The following is a 21726-nucleotide window of genomic DNA, read 5'->3' as shown; positions in this document are numbered from 1 at the left end:
GTTTGGAGAAGTGTCTATTCAGCTCCTCTGCCCATTTTTTAATTGGGTTCTTTGTCTTCCTTTTGTTACGTTGTAAGAGTACTCTATATATTTTGGAAATTAACCCCTTATCTGATGCAGCACTATTTACAATAGCTAAGGAAACAGCCGAAGTGTCTATCAGTAGACAAATGGATAGAAAAGCAGTGGTACATATACACAATGGAGTACTACGCAGCTGTAAGAAAGAAAGATCTCTTATCCTTTGAGACGACATGGAGGGACTTGGAAAGTGTTATCCTAAGTGAAACAAGCCAAGCAGAAAAAGATAAATACCACATGATCTCTTCTATATGGAATATAATGAACATAACAGTCTGAGGAATACGGTAGACCCAGAATCATGGAAGTAGGGTACAGACTGACAACCCTCAGAAGAGGGGGTGGTGGGGGTGGGTAGAGATAAACCACAGAACTTTTTTGCATGTGTGCATAACCAATGGACATGGACATCAAAGCTGGGGATGGGGCGGGATGGATGGGGAGGGGGGTGCCAATGGGGTAAAAAAGGAGAAACATCTGTAACAAAATAAAATTTAAAAATTTTAAAAATAAAATAAAAAAATATATATATGTTAGTCTTTGCCCCCAGTCCCTAGCAGTGGGCTTCAAAAGAATCCTTGAAATTAATTTCATGAATGATAAGAATGTCTTTTTTTATTCACAATTAGCCCTTTCTGATTATATCTATGGTTATGCTAATAAAGTGACTAATGGCGAGCCCTTAGCTCCAGGAGAGGGGATGGCCAATGAAAGACCAAGCCTGTGACTTGAGTGCTGGAAACTGAATGCCATCATGTGAGTAATGATTAAATCAATCATGCCTACATAATGAAGATTTCATAAAAACTTGAAGCAATGAGGTTCAGGGAGTTTCCAAATCAGTGAACACGTCTATGTGCTGGGATGGTACCCAGAAAGGGCTTGGAAGCCCTGTGCACCCACTCCCCCACTCCAATACCTTGTCCTACACATCTCTTCTATTTGGCTGTTCCTGAGTTGTATCCTTTATAACAAAACTAATTGTAAGTATGGTGCTTTCCTGAGATCTGTGAGTCATTCTAGCAAATCATCAAAGATGAGGGTAGGGTTGACTGTAGTCTGACAGGCAGAAATGCAGGCTCCCCACCTGCTGCAGCTGGTATTTAGTGCAGGCAGTCTTGTGGAACCGAGCCCTTAACTTGCTGGCTTTGCACTCATTCCAGGTAGTTAGTATCAGAATTGAGCTGAATCCGAGGACACCTAATTGGTGCCAGAGAAGTAGTGTTAGAAACTAATGTATTGGATTGAAATTCTGGTATAGCTGCTGCCTCAAAGTGAGAGCTGCAGAGTCAAGTAGTTGCAACGGACACCATATGGCCCACAAATCCTAAATACCCACATCTTTATAGAAAGCATTTGCCTACTATTGTTCTATACAACTAGTCTCTCACAGCTTCCTAGTTCAACATTTTTGTCTCTATCACTAACACATCACTATTATGCTTATATATTTACATGTACAGGGTGGAGCAAAAGTAGGTTTACAGTTATGAGTACGTTTAAGTTTATTCTTGTATTATTATTAGTGTTTGGATTATTTTCCATATGAACAACTGTAAACCTACTTTTGCACCACCCTGTATATAAAAAATAATAATTTAAATATCTATCTCACCCTGGGAGATGACCACTTACAAATAAAAACCAGTTTCATTAATCACTGTATCTTCAGAACCAACTTCTTGGCATCTAAGTGATAGAGACTTGAAAAAATTACTCCCACCAAAAAAGTTTTTAAAGTATGTTTCTATCCCAGTGTACCCTATCATCTACTTTAATATCAGCCTATGTTCTGCTTCTTTAAAAAAAAAAAAAAGGACAGCCCGGCCGGTGTGGCTTAGTGACTGACTGAGCATTGACCCATGCACCAAGAGGTCACCGGTTTGACTCCTGGTCGGAGCACATAACCCAGGTTGTGGGTCAAATCCCCAGTAGGGGCATGCAGGAGGCGGCCAATAGATGTTCTCTCTCATCGAAGTTTCTATCTCTCGCTCCCTCTCCCTTCCTCTCTAACATCAATAAAGAAAAAAAAATTTTTTAAGAAGAAATATTATTTAAAACTCATAAATTATTAGCATGTTAAAGCCTAAAAGGACAAGACATCATCTAATCCAATCTTTATTTTTAGACAAAATAAGATCTAGAAGACTTAAATGAATTGCCCAATTAATTAGTAATGAAAACAAGATTAGAATCCAATTCCAAAATCAATATTCTTTTCATTAACAATAGCAAACCTTTCTAACACGAGTGAAGAAAAAAAAAAATACAGAAATTAAACTAAGCTTTGTTTAAAATGTATCCCAAACATACTCTCAGGGCACTCCATGCTACTCAGGTCACCAGCCAATAAGGAGACTGAATCATAACATAGAGCTTCCTTCGTCAAGAGAAAAAAGGTTATTTGAAATAAAAAGTATCTTTATTGACAAAACTGATGTACATTTTGGAATGAGCTCCTTGTCTCATCTTAGGCCAGCACACATTTCACAAATATGCAACTTGATCTGTGGACATTTTGAATAGCAATGTACTAAATGAACATTCAATGTAGTAGCAGAAACAGTTAATAATATAAAGATCTGTCATATATATATATATATGTATGTATATTTTATCCTCACCCAAAGACATTTTTCCATTTTTTGTTCAGATAGAGTGGGAGGGGGAGAGAGAGAAACATCGACGTGAAAGGGACACATTGAGTGCCTGTCCTGCATGACCCAACCAGGGCCAGAGACAAACTGCAACCGAGGTACATGCCTTTAGCAGGAACTGAACCCAGGTCTTGCTGGGCCACAGGCCGACGCTCTAACCGCTGAGCCAAGCCGGCCAGGGCTGCCATATATATAATTTATATACATAGTTCCTATTTGAGGAATAAAACAAAATAATATCCTTTGTTTTGCTTTCATATATACTGACATATATGAATATATGTTCATAGACATATAAAGATTACAGAGACAGAGCTTAAAGACAGAGACAGAGGCTCAGAGATGTAATAAATACTTGGCTCAAGGTCACAAAGCAGAGAAAAGGCAGGGCCAGGATTTAAATTCAGGTTAGTCACAACACAAAGGCCACCCCTCTACAGACAACCAGGACACAAAAATGATTTTGACTCAAACAGCATTTACACATCAACTCAGAACTCCAAGTACAGAACCGCAGGCGTACGCACAGTCACAAAAGGCCTAAGGAGCAGCCTTAAGCGGGCACTCCAGGAAGCGCGCACGGATCGTATGCTTCACCTCTGAGCACACGCTTCACCTCTGAGCACACGCTTCACCACTGAGCACACGCTTCACCTCTGAGCACACGCTTCACCTCTGAGCACACGCTTCACCACTGAGCACACGCTTCACCTCTGAGCACACGCTTCACCTCTGAGCACACGCTTCACCTCTGAGCACACGCTTCACCACTGAGCACACGCTTCACCTCTGAGCACACGCTTCACCTCTGAGCACACGCTTCACCACTGAGCACACGCTTCACCTCTGAGCACACGCTTCACCTCTGAGCACACGCTTCACCACTGAGCACACGCTTCACCTCTGAGCACACGCTTCACCACTGACCACACGCTTCACCTCTGAGCACACGCTTCACCACTGAGCACACGCTTCACCACTGAGCACACGCTTCACCTCTGAGCACACGCTTCACCTCTGAGCACACGCTTCACCACTGAGCACACGCTTCACCACTGAGCACACGCTTCACCTCTGAGCACATGCTTCACCTCTGAGCACATGCATCACCTCTGAGCATGCTGTCCTCTCCGGCCGCTCTTGCGGTTTCAGTACAGAAACACAAGAAATACTGAAGAGTAATCAATCAGATTAACTGCAGGGAATGAAGGAACTGCTTCACTCATGCCAAACTTTCCTGCTCCGCAATGCCCAAAGCCCTTCGTTTCAAATTCAGCCAGTTTCACTTTTCTTATGTACACAAGGGACAGAAATGCCTATGTCATGGAGTTATTGTGTTAATTGAGAATACTGTATTTCCTTTATTCTATGAAATATTTTTCACATGTTCATGTCTAAAATCAACATGTAACTCGTAATTGATGTGTACATTTAATGTAATACTGTTTTTTCTCTCCCACTGTTATTAAATCTGTAATAGTCAACAGACAAGCAGCATACCTAACCAAAACTTGTAACTATTATTATTTTATTATATTTGGTGTAAACAAGCAACAGATGATTCTGGTTTGTTTTGGAAACATCTCTTTCCAGAATTTTCCTTATGTGCTTATGTATAAATATATACATGTTTAAGTCATCATTTTTATGTCTCCTCTTCTCCCTACCCCTTAGTATCTAGAGACCATGATTTTGCAAACTGGTTTTGCAAACCACTTAACATTTCAAGAATGTGACTCCTGAGACTGTTGAGAGATTAATGTATTTACAAGGTACTAATGGGTGCAAAAAAAAAAAAAAAGGAAATGGTTAACTGTCTCAAAACTCTGAGTTAAAGAAGGATTTACAGTACAGACAAAAGCTTAAGCTAAGTCCTAAAAGACTGCGTACCAGTTGCTGAAAGAGAAAAACACTCCTAGAAATGGTACTCCTCCAAATACCCTTCGCTGACTCACCGTCCAGATCTGAAACGCCCCTGCTCTATCCTGAGAACTCACAACTTCTGCTCACCTTTCAGAACCAATCTCAAGAGAATCCTCCACCTTAAAGTCTTTTCTGACTCCTGCAAATAACTTATCACCTTCTCCCCTGTGTTGCTGTATTATACATGTTTACTCAAGATCACAAGAGAAAGAGAAGGCAGTGCCAGGATTTGAATTCAAATCAGTGAAACCACAAAGGCCTAATCACACTATTTAGTATTTTTTAATTTATCCATTGATCTCCTAATAGAATTTGAAGTCCTTAAAAAATCATCATCTTTCCAATCCCATTTTGTCCCAGGTTTCAGCATATTACCCCAAAGTTTGGGTACTTGGGATCCCAACTCCACCTAACAGTAAACATAAGTTTATTTATTTTTTCAATTTTTATTAATGTATTTTTGTTACATATTTTTCTCCTTTTTCTCTGAGACACCCTCCTCCCCATGCCCCTTCCCACCCCTAGCATTGTTGTCTATGTCCATTGGTATCCATACATGCATATAAGTCCTTTGGCTTCTCTCATCCATCCCCTCGGCCCCCTCCTCTGAGGTTAGTCTGAACCGTGCTCCTTTCTATATCTCTGGGTCTATTTTGTTCATCAGCTTATTTTGTTCACTGTATTCCACAAATAAGTGAGATCATGTGGTATTTGTCTTTCTCTGACTGGCTTATTTTGCTTAGCATAATGCTCTCCAGGTCCGTCCATGTCGTCTCAAAGGATAAGAGATCTTTCTTACAGCTCCATAATGTTCTACTGTGTAGATGTACCACACTTTTGATCCACTCATCTACTGATGGACACTTGGGCTGTTTCCAGATCTTAGCAATTGTAAATAGTGCTGCTATGAACATAGGGGCACATATATTCTTCCTGATTGGTTTTTCAGGCTTCTTAGAATATACTCCTAGAAGTAGGATAACTGGGTCAAATGGCAGATCAATTTATAATTTTTTGAGTAAACACTATAGTGTTTTCCATAGTGACTGCACCAGTCTGCATTCCCACCAGCAGTGTACTAGAGTCCCCTTTTCTCCACACCCTCGCCAGCACTTGTTGTTTGATGATTTGTTGATGACAGCCATTATGGCAGGTGTGAGGTGATACCTCATAGTCGTTTTAATTTGCATCTCTCTGATGATTAGTGATGATGAACATTTTTTTTTATCCTCACCTGAGGACATTTTTCCATTTTTTGTTCAGATAGAGTGGGAGGGGGAGGGGGAGAGGGAGAGAGAGAGAGAGAGAGAGAGAAACATAGACATGAAAGGACACATCGAGTGGTTGCCACCCGCACGACCCAACCAGGGCCGGGGACAAACTGCAACCGAGGTACGTGCCCTTAGCGGGAACCAACCCGGGTCTCTCTGGACCGCAGGCCAGCACTCCAACCACTGAGCCAAATCGGCCAGGGCTTGAAGAGCATTTTTTCACACGTCTCTTGACCATCTGTATGCCCTGTTTGGAGAGGTGTCTATTTAGGTCCTCTGCCCATTTTTTAATTGGGTTCTTTGTCTTCCTTTTGTTGAGGTGTATGAGTACTCTATATAGTTTGGAAATTAACCCCTTATCTGATGTATCATTGGCAGTGATGCTCTCCCATACAGTGGGTACCCTTTCCAGTTTGATGGTTGTTTCTTTTGCTGTGCAGAAGCTTTTTAGTTTGATGTAGTCCCATATGTTCATGTTTTCCTTTGTTTCTGTTGCCTTAGGTGATATATCAGTGAAAATTCTTCTGCGTATGATGTCCGAAATTTTGTTGCCTACATTTTCTTCTAGAATTTTTATGGATTCATGGGTCACATTTAAGTCTTTTATCCATTTTGAGTTTATTTTTGTGTATGATGTAAGTTGATGGTCTAGTTTCATTTTTTTTGCATGTAGCTGTCCAATTTTCCCAACACCATTTATTAAAGAGGTTGTCTTTACTCCATTATATGCTCTTGCTACCTTTGTCAAATATTAATTGAGCACAATGTCTTGGGTCAATTTCCAGGTTCTCTGTTCTGTTCCACTGGTCTATATGTCTGTTCTTGTGCCAGTAGCAGGCTGTTTTGATTATCATGGCTTTGTAGTATAACCTGATATCCAGTATTGTGATCCCTCCTACTTTGTTATTCTTTTTCAAGATTGCCGTGGCTATTCGGGGTCTTTTTCTGGTTCCATATAAACTTTTGGAGTATTTGGTCTCGTTCTGTGAAATATGTCATTGGTATTTAATGAGGGTTGCATTAAATCTATAGATTGCTTTGGGTAGTATGAACATTTTAATTATCTTAATTCTTCCAATCCATGAACAAGGTATATGCTTCCACTAGTAAACGTTAATCTCCTTCTCCTCTCCATCAAGTATTTACAAATCTTTCAGGGTTTAAGATCACCCAAGAATGATGCCAAAGTATACTCTAAAATCTTATGGACAACCACAGCACATATCAAAACTTTAAAAAACTAGACAATTCTCCAAATACACAGTGCTAGATTTCTAGGCAAGTCATGCCTAGAACACTACTATCATGGGCCCTCTAGTTTGGGCACTGCTGAGGGGCATTCAGAAACTACTCACAACAGTCCTTTTCCCAGTACACTGTCTCCACTCTGTTCCAGTATTAACTTGATCAAAGTGGGATCGAGTGTCTGTCTATCTGGTAACCTAGTTAATGGTCTCCTCTGGCTCCTCCTTCACAACCCTGCCCCTTTCCTCTTGCCTCCCCTTTAAAATATAGTTGGTTAGAGCCCTGGCTGGTTTGGCTCAGCGGTTGGAGCATCGGCCTGCGGTCCAGAGAGACCCAGGTTCATTTCCCGCTAGGGGCGTGTGCCTCGGTTGCAGTTTGTCCCCAGCCCTGGTTGGTCATACAGGTGGCAGCCACTCGATGTGTCCCTTTCACGTCGATGTTTCTCTCTCTCTCTCTTCCTCTCTCTCCTTTCTACTCTATCTGAACAAAAAATGGAAGAATGTCCTCGGGTGAGGATTAAAAAATAATAATAATTAAAATATAGTTGGTTAGATACAAATAGGTACTTATAGATTTTATTCAAGGCAGCTCACACCTCCTTGTTGGTCCCTAAGCAGTAATTATCTTTTGGGCCCCATTACCATTCTCAATAGTGCAAAGACAAAAACAAACATACACTGGATATTGTCTCAATAGGTAATCAATAAAATAGTTCCTAAACAAAACTAAAAAAATATGTCCAACACCTCAGAGCCATAAGAGTAAACCATGCAAGTAAAGTAGTAGTTCATTATGACTAAAGGATGCACAGCTTATGGAGAAATAAACTGTCACCAGAAAGAGAGGCAGGGGCAGATCATGACATGCAATATAAATCATGCTAATGAACTTGGGCTAAGTGGAGAGGAAATGCTGAATGATTACCTGGATATGCAAACAGACTTTTGATGGCTTAAGAATGGAAACTTCAATAACTCTAAGCATCCAAAGTTAAGTGTGCGGAATGCTTGCCAAAGTTACCACAGAAGTTATGAACACATGATGCTATTTTCAAATCTTAATTTCAACAAGACTACAGTTAGAATTTTAAGATAGAAGGAAATTAAATTCTTAAGATTTCTAAACTAGAGGCAGTAAGCATAGCAAGTACTGCCTCTGTCTGAAACCTAACAATGCTTATTATCTATAAAATCTTGAAAATACTATTTACATCTTTAACTTTTAGTTTCTTCCTCACTACCTAACTTCATAGGGCTCTCGTGATATTAATGCATGTAAAACACACAGCACAGAGATTGTCAACTAGTACGCCATGAGAATTTTTACAACATGGAATACCTGACTTTTAGTCAGGGACACTGACCTCTTTTCCTTTAGATCGTCAAATTAAAAAATGACAACAGCCAAAACAACATTCGCCTGGTGTGAATGCCATCTTGAACCACAAATACATAGATCATATGATAGAGTTGTATGTTATTGGTCACATCACATAATAAGGTTATATCTGATTAATTCTTGGTACCAGAAATCCTTATATACAAATAAAGGCAACTGATATTTTAAAAAGTCACTTTGGAGCAAATAGAGCAAGTAATTTTTTTTCTTGTAAATCAATCAAAATTATACCTTTTTTTTTTTTTTTTTGGTCACACTGACAGAGAACAGAGAACAGAACATCTCCTGACGTGCCCCAGAGCTTCGCGATGAGTCCGTGCGCGGCAGGAGATGAGAAAGGCTGGGAATCGCTGACTTCACATCGCCTGCCTGGCGCTGCATGAGCGCAACAGAAGTGCATTACTATCATCCTTACTGCTGTTACAGAAGGAGTGTAAAGATACAACTTTTCTACAAACATTACAGTGAACATAAAAATAGCACTAGTAATTAGCTGAAGAAAAGAGTCAAACCTGTTTGGGCTTCGTGACACCAATAAATAAATAATAGCTATGGATGGATAGATGAAGACATATGAGAATAAAAACATGACAGAGAAAAGAAGAAAAAAGTAGAAGAAAGGAAAAGAATAAGACAATTCAAATGAAGAAAAAGGTTTGTGTAATGAAAAAGTATAAATTTTAAAGGGAATTTGTGAAACACTATAAATAGAAGCTCTTACAGTTTTATCACCAGCACTCTTTTTTTTTTTTAATTTTTTTTTTTTATCCTCACCTGAGGACATTTTTCCTTTTTTTTTTATTCAGATAGAGTGGGAGGGAGAGAGAGGAAGAGAAACATCGACATGAAAGGGACACATCGAGTGGCTGCCACCCGCACGACCAACCAGGGCCGGGGACAAACTGCAACTGAGGTACATGCCCTTAGCGGGAACCGAACCCGGGTCTCTCTGGACCATAGGCCGACGCTCTAACCGCTGAGCCAAACTGGCCAGGGCACCAGCACTCCTTTTATCCTTATTTTCACTTAAGACCCGCTGTGTACCTCCAAAATTCATGTTAAAATGCTAACTCTGGCAGTGGTGGAGCGGCCTCAGCCCTGGGGGGACCCAGGGGGCAGCCCTAGGTTGGGCAGGGAGGGCTGAGTGGCCTGCAGGGCGAGGGGCCAGATCAGAGCCAGAGCCCAGCAGTAGGGCTGATGGGCTCTTCATGATGAAAGATCTCGGGATGCGGCTCTGTCCTCTCTCCTCCATGCACCGCAGTTGGTAGTTTGGGTAGTGAAGAGATAGATGATAGTGTCAAAACCTTTCTCCAGGACCTTGCAGTGGGAACCAAAGGCTCCATCTGGGGGATTTGCACTATCTCAAATCTTGATGCCGAATTCAGCAAGAGAGGGTAGCACTGGAAAAGGGCAGGTAGTGCCCTGGCAGGAGGCAGTCCAGAGCAGAGAGAGGAAACAAGAGATGGAACCACGTATTGTTAGAATTCTTCCAGTGCTGCGCTTGGAATGGCAGAGTGTTCTGGCTCAGTCTCCTCTTGTTTTATCATGTGTCTATTCCGGTACTTCAATCAGTAACTGCCAATCACTGGTGATCTGTCTCTACATGGAGATGTCTGGCTGTGGCTGGAATTCTTCCTCACGTCAATTTTCAGGGCTCTTTGGGTGCTCCTCCTGTTTTTGCTCAGCAAAGCCGTGAATGCCATTTGGATCCAAGCATAGCTGAGCGGGCGGTCGAGGTTTCAGGGGGAAGCCGCACCCCTCCCTAAGGGAGCAATGTCATCGCTGGCACACTCTTCAACCTCTGCATCAGGCTCTCTTCCTCAGCCAGGGGATGTTTGTGAGTCTCCTTCCCATGCACCAGTTGGTCAGCTGGGTAGACTCCTGCAAGTGTCCCTTCTCTCCTCACTATCCTGGTTCAACAAAGGAGCTGAAATGCACCAGCGGCTGTCCGTCAGACAGGAACTGGCCTTACGACTCCAACGTGGTTCGCCCTTGGCTTTCCTCGCGCGGCGGTGCAGCCCGCATGCAGCAGTGCCTGCCTCTTGTCTCTCCTCTTTCCTTCCTCGTTATCCCGGCCAATGCAGCACAGACCCCTGCAAAGCTTCCCTTTTCCAGCTACGCCTCTTCTCCTTGGTGGTTTTCTCGAGCGACAGACTCATCCCCAAGACGGTCTACTTGCAGTCTGCCTTGAGTAGCTCAGCCTCTGCCGAGAAGCTGCCTTCACCACATGTGTCTCCTGCAAAACTGAAGGCTGCTGCAGGCCTGAGTCACCTGCCACCCAGAGGGGAGTGCGACTGGAAGGAGACGGCAGCTCTTTTCTTGTTCACCTCCCCCACCAGGAAAGGCGGGACCCCCAATGCCCAGACCCTCTGCATATACCCTTCAGAGGAACTGGGCTTTCTGCCTCGGTGCATGTCAAGCACCATCCCTCTGACACCAACATGTAGATTTTTAACACCTGTGAGTCTGAAAGGGCCCAGGTCTTCCTGCAGCTCTTTCTAGCATGTGCCAGACCCTGTGCCTAGACTGATCTGATACTTTTTCTCCCCACACCATTTCCCGTCTCACCACCCCTCCTTCCCTTCCACTACCCTTGGATTTTCGTCATTCTGGCTTTTGTATTTTGAGGACCTGTTACTTTTATTGTTTTCGGTGAAGCCCATATACTGGATGTGGGAGGTGAAGGAGTATCTCAGTTGCTCCGGTCACTCCCTTTACAGCCATCGCTGTCTCGTTTCTTGTTCAGATTAGATTTTGGTCTCTCTAGCTTCACTGCAAAAAATAAGACTGAAGAGATGGGACAGGAGGAAAGACCTCACAGCCAGATCTGCTGGATTTTGAGCAGCGGTTTTCCTTTTCCTTGAATAGGAACAGTTTTCATCACTGGTACATTTAAAGTTCCCCAACCACAGGGAGCCATCAGTTTTGGACAAGTGCCACTGCTCAGAGAACTCGAACGTCAACACTGCAGGTCTGAAATTCACTGCCAGCCACTGTGGGTCTGTCTGGGGTTCCAAAGGAATGTTGGTGCTGCAAATAGGAACTGAAGGAGTAAACTTATTAAACCTGTGATTGGTGTTTTCTTGCAATTTTAAAAGAACTATATGTGAATTGTTTCTCCCTACCTCTCCAAAAAAATGCTAACCCGCAGAATCTAACTGTATTTGGAGAAAGGACCTTTGAAGAGGTAATTAAGGTAAAAATGAGATCATATGGGTGAGTCCTAATCCAGTATGACTGATGTCCTTATAGAAGGCAGAAACAGACACACAGACACACAGAAGAAAGACCATGTGAGGACGCAGGGAGAACATGCACATCTGCAAGGCAAGGGGAGAGGCTCAGAAGAAACCTACTCTGCGGACACCTTAACCTTGAACTTCGAGCCAACAGAACTGTGAGGAAATACATTTCTGTTGTTTAAGCCACCTAGTCTGTAGTACTTGTTACAGCAGCCCTAGCAAACTGATAGAAATACCAGCCAAACCCATTATCACCTAGGTTCATAAAACAGAAAGGATACTTGCTGGACTAGAAATTCAGAGACCTGAAATACAGTCCTATAGTAGGGCAACTTAAAAACTGAGTAGCAGTCCTGGCCAGTATGGCTCAGCAGTTAGAGCATCAGCCTTCGGACCAATGAGGTGTGGGTTCAATACCGATCAAGGGCAGGTACCTCGGTTGCGATTTGTCCCCGGCCATGGTCAGGGTCCTGTGGGAGGCGGCCAGTCGATGTGTCTCTCTCATATCGATGTTTCTTTCTCTCTGCTTCTTTCTTTCTCTCTTTCTCTCTCTCTCTTTCTCTCTCTCTCTCTCTCTCTCTCTCTCTCTCTCTCTCTCTCCCCCCTTCCATCCCACTCTATCTGAAGATCAATGGAAAAAATATCCTTAAGTGAGGTTAAAAAAAAAATTAAAAATTAAAACAAAACTGAGTAGTAGATTAAATCAGTAACTTCTCTGTGCCTAGGTTTCCATATCTGAAATCAGGAAAATCTCTGAATCTTATCAAGCCCTAGCATTCTAGTATTCTACTATTCAACTCCGAGTCTTATTTAAAATATGCTACTCCTGATTAATACAAAAACTGCAACCTAAATACAATGGGGCACTCTTATTCTGATAAATCAAGTAAACGCACACAAAATATATATCCTGTTTTCCAGGTAAAGCTACTTCTTGATTTCAGGTGTGTAAAGTAGGCACACATTGATTTCCAGAAAGTGTATTTTCCCATATATATATTTAACAGTATCAAAAAAGCAGTTGTTTATTTCATTAATAGTCTAGCAATAAACAACACATATTAGAAATAATAGTACTTTTATCCAGCTCCTATATTTTATTAAAATTGTTTCTTCAACTCTGAAGCCATGTTTACAATTTGCCTTCCAAAGTATTTGCTGACAATAAAATACATTTAATTTGTTGCCATATTGATTTCCATGAATTATTTAGGCAATTTTTACCAGAGCAGGAAGAACAAGTTTTTCCCCAATGATATGTGGTTTTTAAACCGCTGCTATTAAGTCAATGCATTACTTCGGATGAGGTTTACCGACATCATAACAGAACAACGCAAAATATGAGTGGCTCAAACAATATAATAAAGATTATATACCTGTGTATCTGTATTTGTAAGTATATATTATATATGTATACATACACAAATATATATGCACACATATATGCATGCATATAAAAAAGGGAGCATGCTAAAATATCTGTTAGATTCTTCCTATAGTTCATCTACTCTTTAGATGGCATCTCTAAACCAGTACCAGTACTACCCAATATAAATATAACACAAGCTACATATGGAACTTTAATGTATTAGTCACATTAAAAGAAAAATGCAAAGGGAAACAGGAGAAGTTGATTCATATTTTATTTAGCCCAATATATCTAAAATATTTCAACATGTAATAAATATTTTAAATTATTGGGACAGTTTACATTTGTTATATCAAATCTTCCAAATCAAGCGTGTATTATTTTATGCTTTCAGAACATCTCAAGTACTCACCTGCTACATGTGGCTCGTGACCAACAAACAACTGTACAGTTCCAGATAGATTTCGCCATCTTTCAAACATCAGCTCAAGCATCACCACTTTTAAGAAGCCTTCCCTTGACTCCATTGGCACATGTCTCCCTTCATTGTGGCCCACTATGCCCTAATTTATTGTATTATAAAATGTATATACTTCACTGACTGCATTTGTCATCCCTACAGTACTATAAACTCCAGGGCAAGAAACTGTCCTGATCGTTGTATCCTAAGTGCCTAGCATTACATAAGTATTCAATAAATATTTGTTGAATAAAATAGATATATGGTCAGAGATACAGTTAGGCTAAAAATGAGCATATCTATTCAGACCAAATAGATGAGTATTTAAGAGGGAAAGGGGGGCCCTAAGGAGAATTAGCCATAGAAAAGAACTAAATAATTTGCAAATTAAATATAATAATCTATTTTAAATAATTAAATCAAGTAGAAAATAAGTCAACTGTAGAATGATATGATTCAATAACAGTGTATATTAAGCATTAATAGCTAACTATCATAATATAAAGCAAAACTTTTATAAGGTCTCTGATTTTTCTTCCGAAATAAACTACATTAATAGTGTCTCTCTTTAAAAACTAATAACACATGCCACAAATGTGGTACATTCAGTTGTTAAATTTTAATATCATAACTTCCCCACTGGGTATCTTTCTTCCTTTTACATGCAAAGATAATAAATTAAAGCTCTAAGATACAGAATTCATTATCATATTGATCCAAAACCCAACCACTCTCACTGGAACTATAATCACTATTGTAAATGTCTACATCCCTTTTTTTTTGCAGTTCATCTTCAATTTATTTCAGAGTTCGGCAGCATAATTTTTCAATGTAATTGGGTGCAGCTGTCATTCAAAATGACAGTTTGTCATGCAGTAACTGAAATACATTAGTTTACCTTGTAGAGTACAGATCACTAACCATTATTAAACATTATTTCTAGAATAAAAAAGCCCAATATAAATAATAAAAAAATAAGCAAATCTAACTAAATATACTTGCTCAACATACTTTCTATAAAAGTATCTATATGAGTATTTCACAGAGTAAGATGGTTCTTCACAAAACTACTCCACCTACCCTTAAAATCAGTCAGTCAATATTCCGACAAATGAATGCCTTTGAGCCTGAGGCCTGGCTGAGGAAATGGGAATGGCTCCAAACAAGTCCGTGACCATTCAGGTAATTTCGCAGAATTGTGACCAAATTCATTCAGTTAGATCCTGTGTGGCATTAATGAGACTTAGGTTTATATTTCCACTTGAATCTAAATTTAGTCTAGTCAATGGTTATAAACTGTGCCTACAATCCTACCAAACAGGGCCAGGGGGATGACTTCAACAATTACAGCAACTAAACAAATATGCGAAAAAATACGTAAAAATTTTTCACACCTTAGCATGATACCACTGCAATTAGCTAGTTAAAAATAATAAAAAACAGAGAGAGGCAAAAAGGCTGAAACCTAAAGAAGTTCTGTCTGCTTGTTCCTAGCCACAGCAATCCTGAAAATGAAGAACAAAGTTGGAGGGATCACAATTCCAGATTTCAGGTTATACTGAGAAGCCACTGGAATCAAAAGAGCCGGTACTGGCACTAGAACAGGTGTATAGACCAATGGAACAGGACAGAGAACCCAGAAATCAACCCAAAACATTATGTTCAATTAATCTGACAAAGGAGGCAAGAGCATACAATGGAGTAAAGACAGACTTCCATAAATGGTACTGGGAAAATTGGACAGGTACATGTAAAAAAGAGAAATTGGACCACTAACTTACACAATACACAAAAATAAACTCAAAATGGATAAAAGACTTAAATATAACTCGTGAAACCATAAGAATCCTAGAAGAAAATGTAGGCAGCAAAATTTCAGACATCACACATAACAGAATTTTTACTGATACATCTCCTAGGGTGAGAAAAACAAAGAGAGAAAAAAAATAAATGGGACTACATCAAACTAAAAAGTTTCTGCACAGCAAAAGAAACTAACATTAAAATGAAAAGAGAATCCATTGTATGGAAGAACATATTTGCCAATCATACATCAAATAAGGGTTTAATTTCCAAAATATATGAAGTACTCATACAACTCAGAAAAAGGAAGACAAACAATCCAATTAAAAAATGGGCAGAGGACCTGAATAGACACTTCTCCAAACAGGGCATACAAATGGTCAAGAGACATATGAAAAAATGCTCAACATCACTTATCATCAGAGAAATGCACATTAAAACCACCATGAGATATCATCTCACACCTGTCAGAATGGTGGCCACCAACAAATCCTCAAACAACAGGTGCTGGCGAGGGTGTGGAGAAAAGGGGACTCTAGTACACTGCTGGTGGGAATGCATACTGGTGCAGCCACTGTGGAAAACATTGTGGAGTTTCCTTGAAAAATTTAAAATGGAACTGCCATTTCACTCAGTGATCCCACTTCTAGGAATATATCATAAGAATCCTGAAGCACCAATCTGAAAGAATATACGCACCCCCATGTTCATAGCAGCACTATTTACAATAGATACTGTCGGAAAAAAGCCCAAGTGTCCATCAGTAACTGAGTGGGTAAAAAAGCGGTGGTACATTTACCCAATGGAATACTATGCAGCTGTAAGAAAGATCTCTTACCCTTTGGAACAACTAGGGGGGGCTGGAGAGTACTATGCTAAGCGAAATAAGCAAGTCAGAGAAAGACAAGTATCACATGATCTCACTTATTTGTGGAATATAGTGAACAAAATAAGCTGATGAACAAAATAGATGCAGAGACATAGAAGTAGGGAACAGAATGATAAACCTCAGAGGGAAGAGGGGTAGGGGGTTGTGAAGAGATAAACCAAGGAACTTATAGACATATAGTATGTGCATGACCAATGGACACAGACAACAGTGCAGTGAATGGGGGGGGGTGCAGGAGCAGGAGGAGGGTATCAATGGGGGAAAGAAGGAAGGACATCTATAAGTTTCAACAATAAAGAAGTTTAAAAAATAAATAAATGAATAAATAAATAAAAGCACACTGAAATAGAAAATAATGACAATAATAATAATTATTATTATAGGGAAGGCCAGATATTACAGGTATGTCATTTGAGCAGTTTCACCAGGAAGCTGCAATTTCACATTCCCCAGGAAATACCAGTATACCCTGCAAAACATTGGGGGAAGGAATCCAACAAAGATAGATGTGTACACAGTAAGTTGGGGTGACTGGAGAAGGTGCCTATCAGTCAAACCTGGGACAGAAAGTGCATGGCCACTGCATGCACACAGACATCTGTGAACACATAATCCCCTAAACAAAGAAATTCTCCTTCTTGTTGCTCTTGGTGTGCTTGGCTCATGGGTCTTGTGGCTCTTGCCTCTTGTTGCTTGTTACTGGTACATGCTCTCTTGGTTCTCTTGCATCTGTCCCTGTGGCCCATGGCCACGTGGGCCCCAATGGACTGCAGCACAGAAACACAAGATAAACTGGCCTGTTGCTGGACTGGACCCGGCTCCAGCATGGAAAGGAAACTCTGGACATGGCTCTGATTTTAGCTCTGCTGAAGCCCCAGCTGCACTGCTTCTACGCCTAGACTAAGGGTGGGGGTAGGGATTTGGAAACTGAGGGTTATAATTCCACGAAATAAAGCTTTCTACCACATCTCATCCTCCCACGGAGCCTCCAGAAATTCTTATTCCAGCAGTATCCCGAGAAGCCCGCTGCCGGCAGGAAGCGGGAGAGATGAGCCTCTCACCTATCCTGTAACAAGCACATTTTATTCATAGCAAGAGATACACCAAAGAAATTTACAATATGAAAAGTCACACTTTGGTAAAGGTGAATCATTAAATATCAACTTTAAAAACCATGACAATATGCTGCATTATTACATATAATATTATCTGACCTAGCCTATCATTTTTTTTCTGAAATATTCTAATTATATAATGCTGGGCTGGTAAGTGAAAAACTTTAATTTGGTTTTTAGAAAGGTAAAACCAGTGTCCTTTAGGAGGTGGTAGATGGTAGGAATCCTTCCAGAGGAAGTTTGACAAATGGTCCTAATACTAGACCATTTAAGGAAAACGCTTATTCATGGTAATCCTCATACTGAATCAGACCAGCTTAAATTCTCTCCTCTATTTTAGAAAAGAATTAGCTCTACTTTGATAAAATGTTACAATTTTCAGAATTCTGACTGTATGAGACTAACAAAGTTAGAAACAATTTCCAGCACCCTCAGTTCCCTTCCTTTCATCTCTTCCTCCACCTTTTCTCTCATTCATGAATCACAAATGTCCAGAGATCTACCTCCTTACCCTTACACACAATGAGGACAGGCACGGAAAACCAAACCACCTCCTCTCTCCTCAGGGTACACACACACACACACACACACACTTCAACTACAACTCTATTCAACAAAAGATAGGAGTCATAATACCCTGTCATCATCACTGCCTTTTCCAATCACAACCTACACTTCTTTAAGAGAATCAGTACTCGCGGAGTGCTCACTGCGTACCAGAGATCTCCTGCCGCTGTCCCTTCCCACAACCACAGCTTGAAAGCTTGAATCTGTCTTCCCCTTCTTAGTAATGGACTTCTCTAATTTTAGTGTAAATCTGTTTCTCCAAAAATAAAAAATAAATAACTATATGATAGTGTAGAAAATCATGCAAAGTATGATGTTTCCCAAAGTTTTCATGACCTAATAACTGAATTAACTGTACACCTAATAACTAATTAACTGTAGACCAAAAATAAAAGAAATATACTGTGAGCCACATATAGCTTAGAATTTACCAATGGCCATATTAAAAGAAATAAAAATAAATAGATGAAGGTCATATTAATACATACATTGTACTTAAAATGAAATAACTTGAAGAATACAACAAGATATTTCACCATGTAACCAATATAAAATTAATGAGATATATCACATTTATTTTTCAAACTAAGTCCTTGAAACTCAGTATGTAAATCACACTTACAACACATCTCGATTCTTACTAGCTACAGAAAGCACTGGCTTCTACTTTGGATAGACAACAAAAAGAAGTGGTACTTTAGAACAAGTAGTAAATATAAAAAAAAAAAAAAAAACTTATAATGAAAAAACCTTTTGATATACTTTTAAAAGGGGCATAAATATAACCATGATTGATAAATCTTTAATAATTATGATAATCTAGCATTATACTGCAAAGGTGTAAAAGGAAGTAAATTATATTATTTCTTAAACATACAATAATAACAATGCAATATATAAATGATGAATTATAGAACTTCACACTTAAAACTCATTATATCATTAACCAATGTCACCCCAATAATTTTTTTTAAAAATATAAAAGTAAAGTGTTAAAACTAAAGTGCCATCTTCAGAAGATATATACAATGTAAATGAGTTTAAACAGATTTGGGCATGCTCTATAAAAGCTTATAACTAGATAGTTAAGATGAAAGACGAATTTTACATAGAAGGATTTTTTAATTTTAAAACAAAGACTGTGTAATGCAAGCACATTAAAAAGCAACCTAAGTAAAAATAAACTAGAGGTGTTCTTTTTTTTTAATGAAGGAGTTGAGGTAAAATCACCACTGAATATTCCATAAGAAATTGAAATCACTGTAACAAATTAGCTGCTATCTCCATAAATAATTAATTTTTAGGTGACAAGACAAAAATTATTCATGTCTGAGTGTTCCTGGTCTTTCTTCCCTGTGCCTCCTTATGAGAATTCTGGCAAGCCTGCTGGGTCTCTTCACTCCGCCCACCCTGACACTGTCTTGCCAGTCTACACGGAGACTGTTGTAGGCTTCGCAATATAGGAGAACAAGGAAAAGTACTAGGGTTAGAGCTGGCTGCCAAGTTTTTCCAGACAAGTTCCAAAATAAGAGAGCTAAGAGCTACACTATAGGAACAAAGCAAAGGTGGTGGGGGGGCGCAAATTTTTAAAGAAATATTACTGTGGTCTGTATATCTCTAGTCCTCATAATATTCCAGAAATAGGAAGGAAGAACCTGCGTCATACAGAAATTACTTACTGGACGCTGTCCTTTTGGTTCCATAAACACAAAGACTGGTCCATGTAGATCACCAATTTATAAATGTAACACTTTTATAAATTTAACACTTTATTTTTATATTTTTTTATAAATTATTCAGAGTTTCTCATCTGTGTTACCAATGGAGACTGGTTTGTTGAAATCAAAACTCTTTCTTACCCTTTGAAAACAAATGCTAAGAGAAATAAGCCAGACAGAAAAGGACAAATACTATATGATTACACTTACATAGGTACCTGGAGTAGTCAAATTCATAAAGATGAAAAGTAAATGGTGGTCATTTGGGGAATATGAAAAACTTCTGGAGACAGACAGTGGAGATGGTTGCACATCAATGTTAATGTATTTAATTAGTGCCACCAAATCGAATATTTTTAAAAAGTTAAACTTGTCAATTTTATGTTATATATATTTCACTATAATAATAAAATTTTTTTAAAAAAGATGTAAGGACTTTGAACAAGCTGGGCTAGCTTGGAAATAAAGATAGCAGTAATGATATGTGAAATATAAAAACACTGCTACTGACTTCTAGAGTCGGATTTACCACCAACATTAAAAATACAGTTTGAGCCAAGGCCTGTTTGGTTCAGCTGTTTGGAGTGTTATCTAGTACCCCAAAGGGTTGTGGGTTCAATTTCCAGTCAGAACACATACCTAGGTTGCAGGTTTCATCCCTGGTCATGTTCAGGAGGTAACCAATGGATGTTTCTCTCTCACATCAATATTTCTCTCTCCCTTCCTCTCTCTCTAAAATCAATAAATCAATAAAAACATATCCTGAGGTAAGGATTTAAAAATATACAGTTTGTTTACTAAAATACTCATGCCTATTCGTTGAAATTAAGTATGCTGGATATATAAAATGATTTAAAAACAACTGACACAGTAATGTAGTAGCTAAATTAATGTAGCATATTGAAAATAGTCTTAAAATATTAGCATTGCAATGATTAATTTGGAAACATTCACTTGCCAATGACAGCACTTATATCCATTCTTGGTTGGATAAAGTAAAGAACATTTTCTAATATAACAGCTTAAAAATACTGGCCCTAGCCGGTTTGGAGCGTCGGCCTGCGGTCCGGAGAGACCCGGGTTCAGTTCCCGCTAGGGGCACGTACCTCGATTGCAGTTTGTCCCCAGCCCCTGGTTGGGTCGTGTGGGTGGCAGCCACTCAATATGTCACTTTCACGTCGATGTTTCTCTCTCTCTCTCTCTCTCTTTCTCCTTCCCACTCTATCTGAACAAAATATCAAAAAATGTCCTCGGGTGAGGATAAAAAAAAAAAAATACTGTATTAAACTACATGGTGTTTTGCTTCCTGAAAATTATCTGTGATGTTTCAGAGATTAATAGAGAAACAGAGCAATTCAGAAATAAATGAACAAAGGGCTTCAGAAAAAATACCATACCTTACCATACCACCATACCTTACCATAACCATACCATAATACCATACCATACCATAACACCATACCTTATGTCTACTCAATAATCCTAGTCTCATAACCTCCAGTTACTTAAGGTAGGGATAATGCAATTCTTTTTTATACGCCAATGAGTATCTCAACTCCGACAATAGAACACTAGGGTAGGATTACTCATTATGTAACCATCAATTTGAATCTTCTGAGCCTGCCTGAGTTAAGGAAAAAAAAAATAGGTGGGGGGTATCAAACTTTTAGATTAAAGCTATAAACTATAACCAGTAATGGACTGACATGAAGTGAAACTACAGGCACCAAGATAAAAGAAAGCAAGCCCTGGACTAAGAGTCAGGAAATGGAGGTATTAATTCTGAAAGAATGGAGGATCTTCAACCTCCCTGGGTTTCTTTTATTGCTTCAACAAGTGACAGAGTGTGGTCCTCACCAGATGTGAAGATGCTATGACCACTCACCCATTTCAAATACCAGAAAACTTTCATTTGAACATAACCCACGCATACATACACCTAAATATCTCTATCCTATCCCCTCAAAAACAAATGTTAAAACAAGAGG

General features: G+C 39.4%; 1 protein-coding gene and 1 pseudogene across 2 annotated transcripts in view; one reads left to right on the top strand and one right to left on the bottom strand.

Annotated features, from left to right (window-relative positions):
• Positions 1–11077, top strand: part of LOC118622978 — a 45865-nt pseudogene extending 34788 nt beyond the window's left edge.
• NBEA (neurobeachin) overlaps positions 1–21726 on the bottom strand; it is a 763707-nt gene that overhangs the window by 730247 nt on the left and 11734 nt on the right. The window lies entirely within an intron of this gene.

The sequence above is a fragment of the Molossus molossus genome, unplaced genomic scaffold, assembly GCF_014108415.1.
Source record: "Molossus molossus isolate mMolMol1 unplaced genomic scaffold, mMolMol1.p scaffold_m16_p_9, whole genome shotgun sequence".
NCBI lineage: Eukaryota > Metazoa > Chordata > Mammalia > Chiroptera > Molossidae > Molossus > Molossus molossus.
Note: the sequence above shows the minus strand (reverse complement) of the source record. Positions and strands in the feature narration are given on the sequence as shown.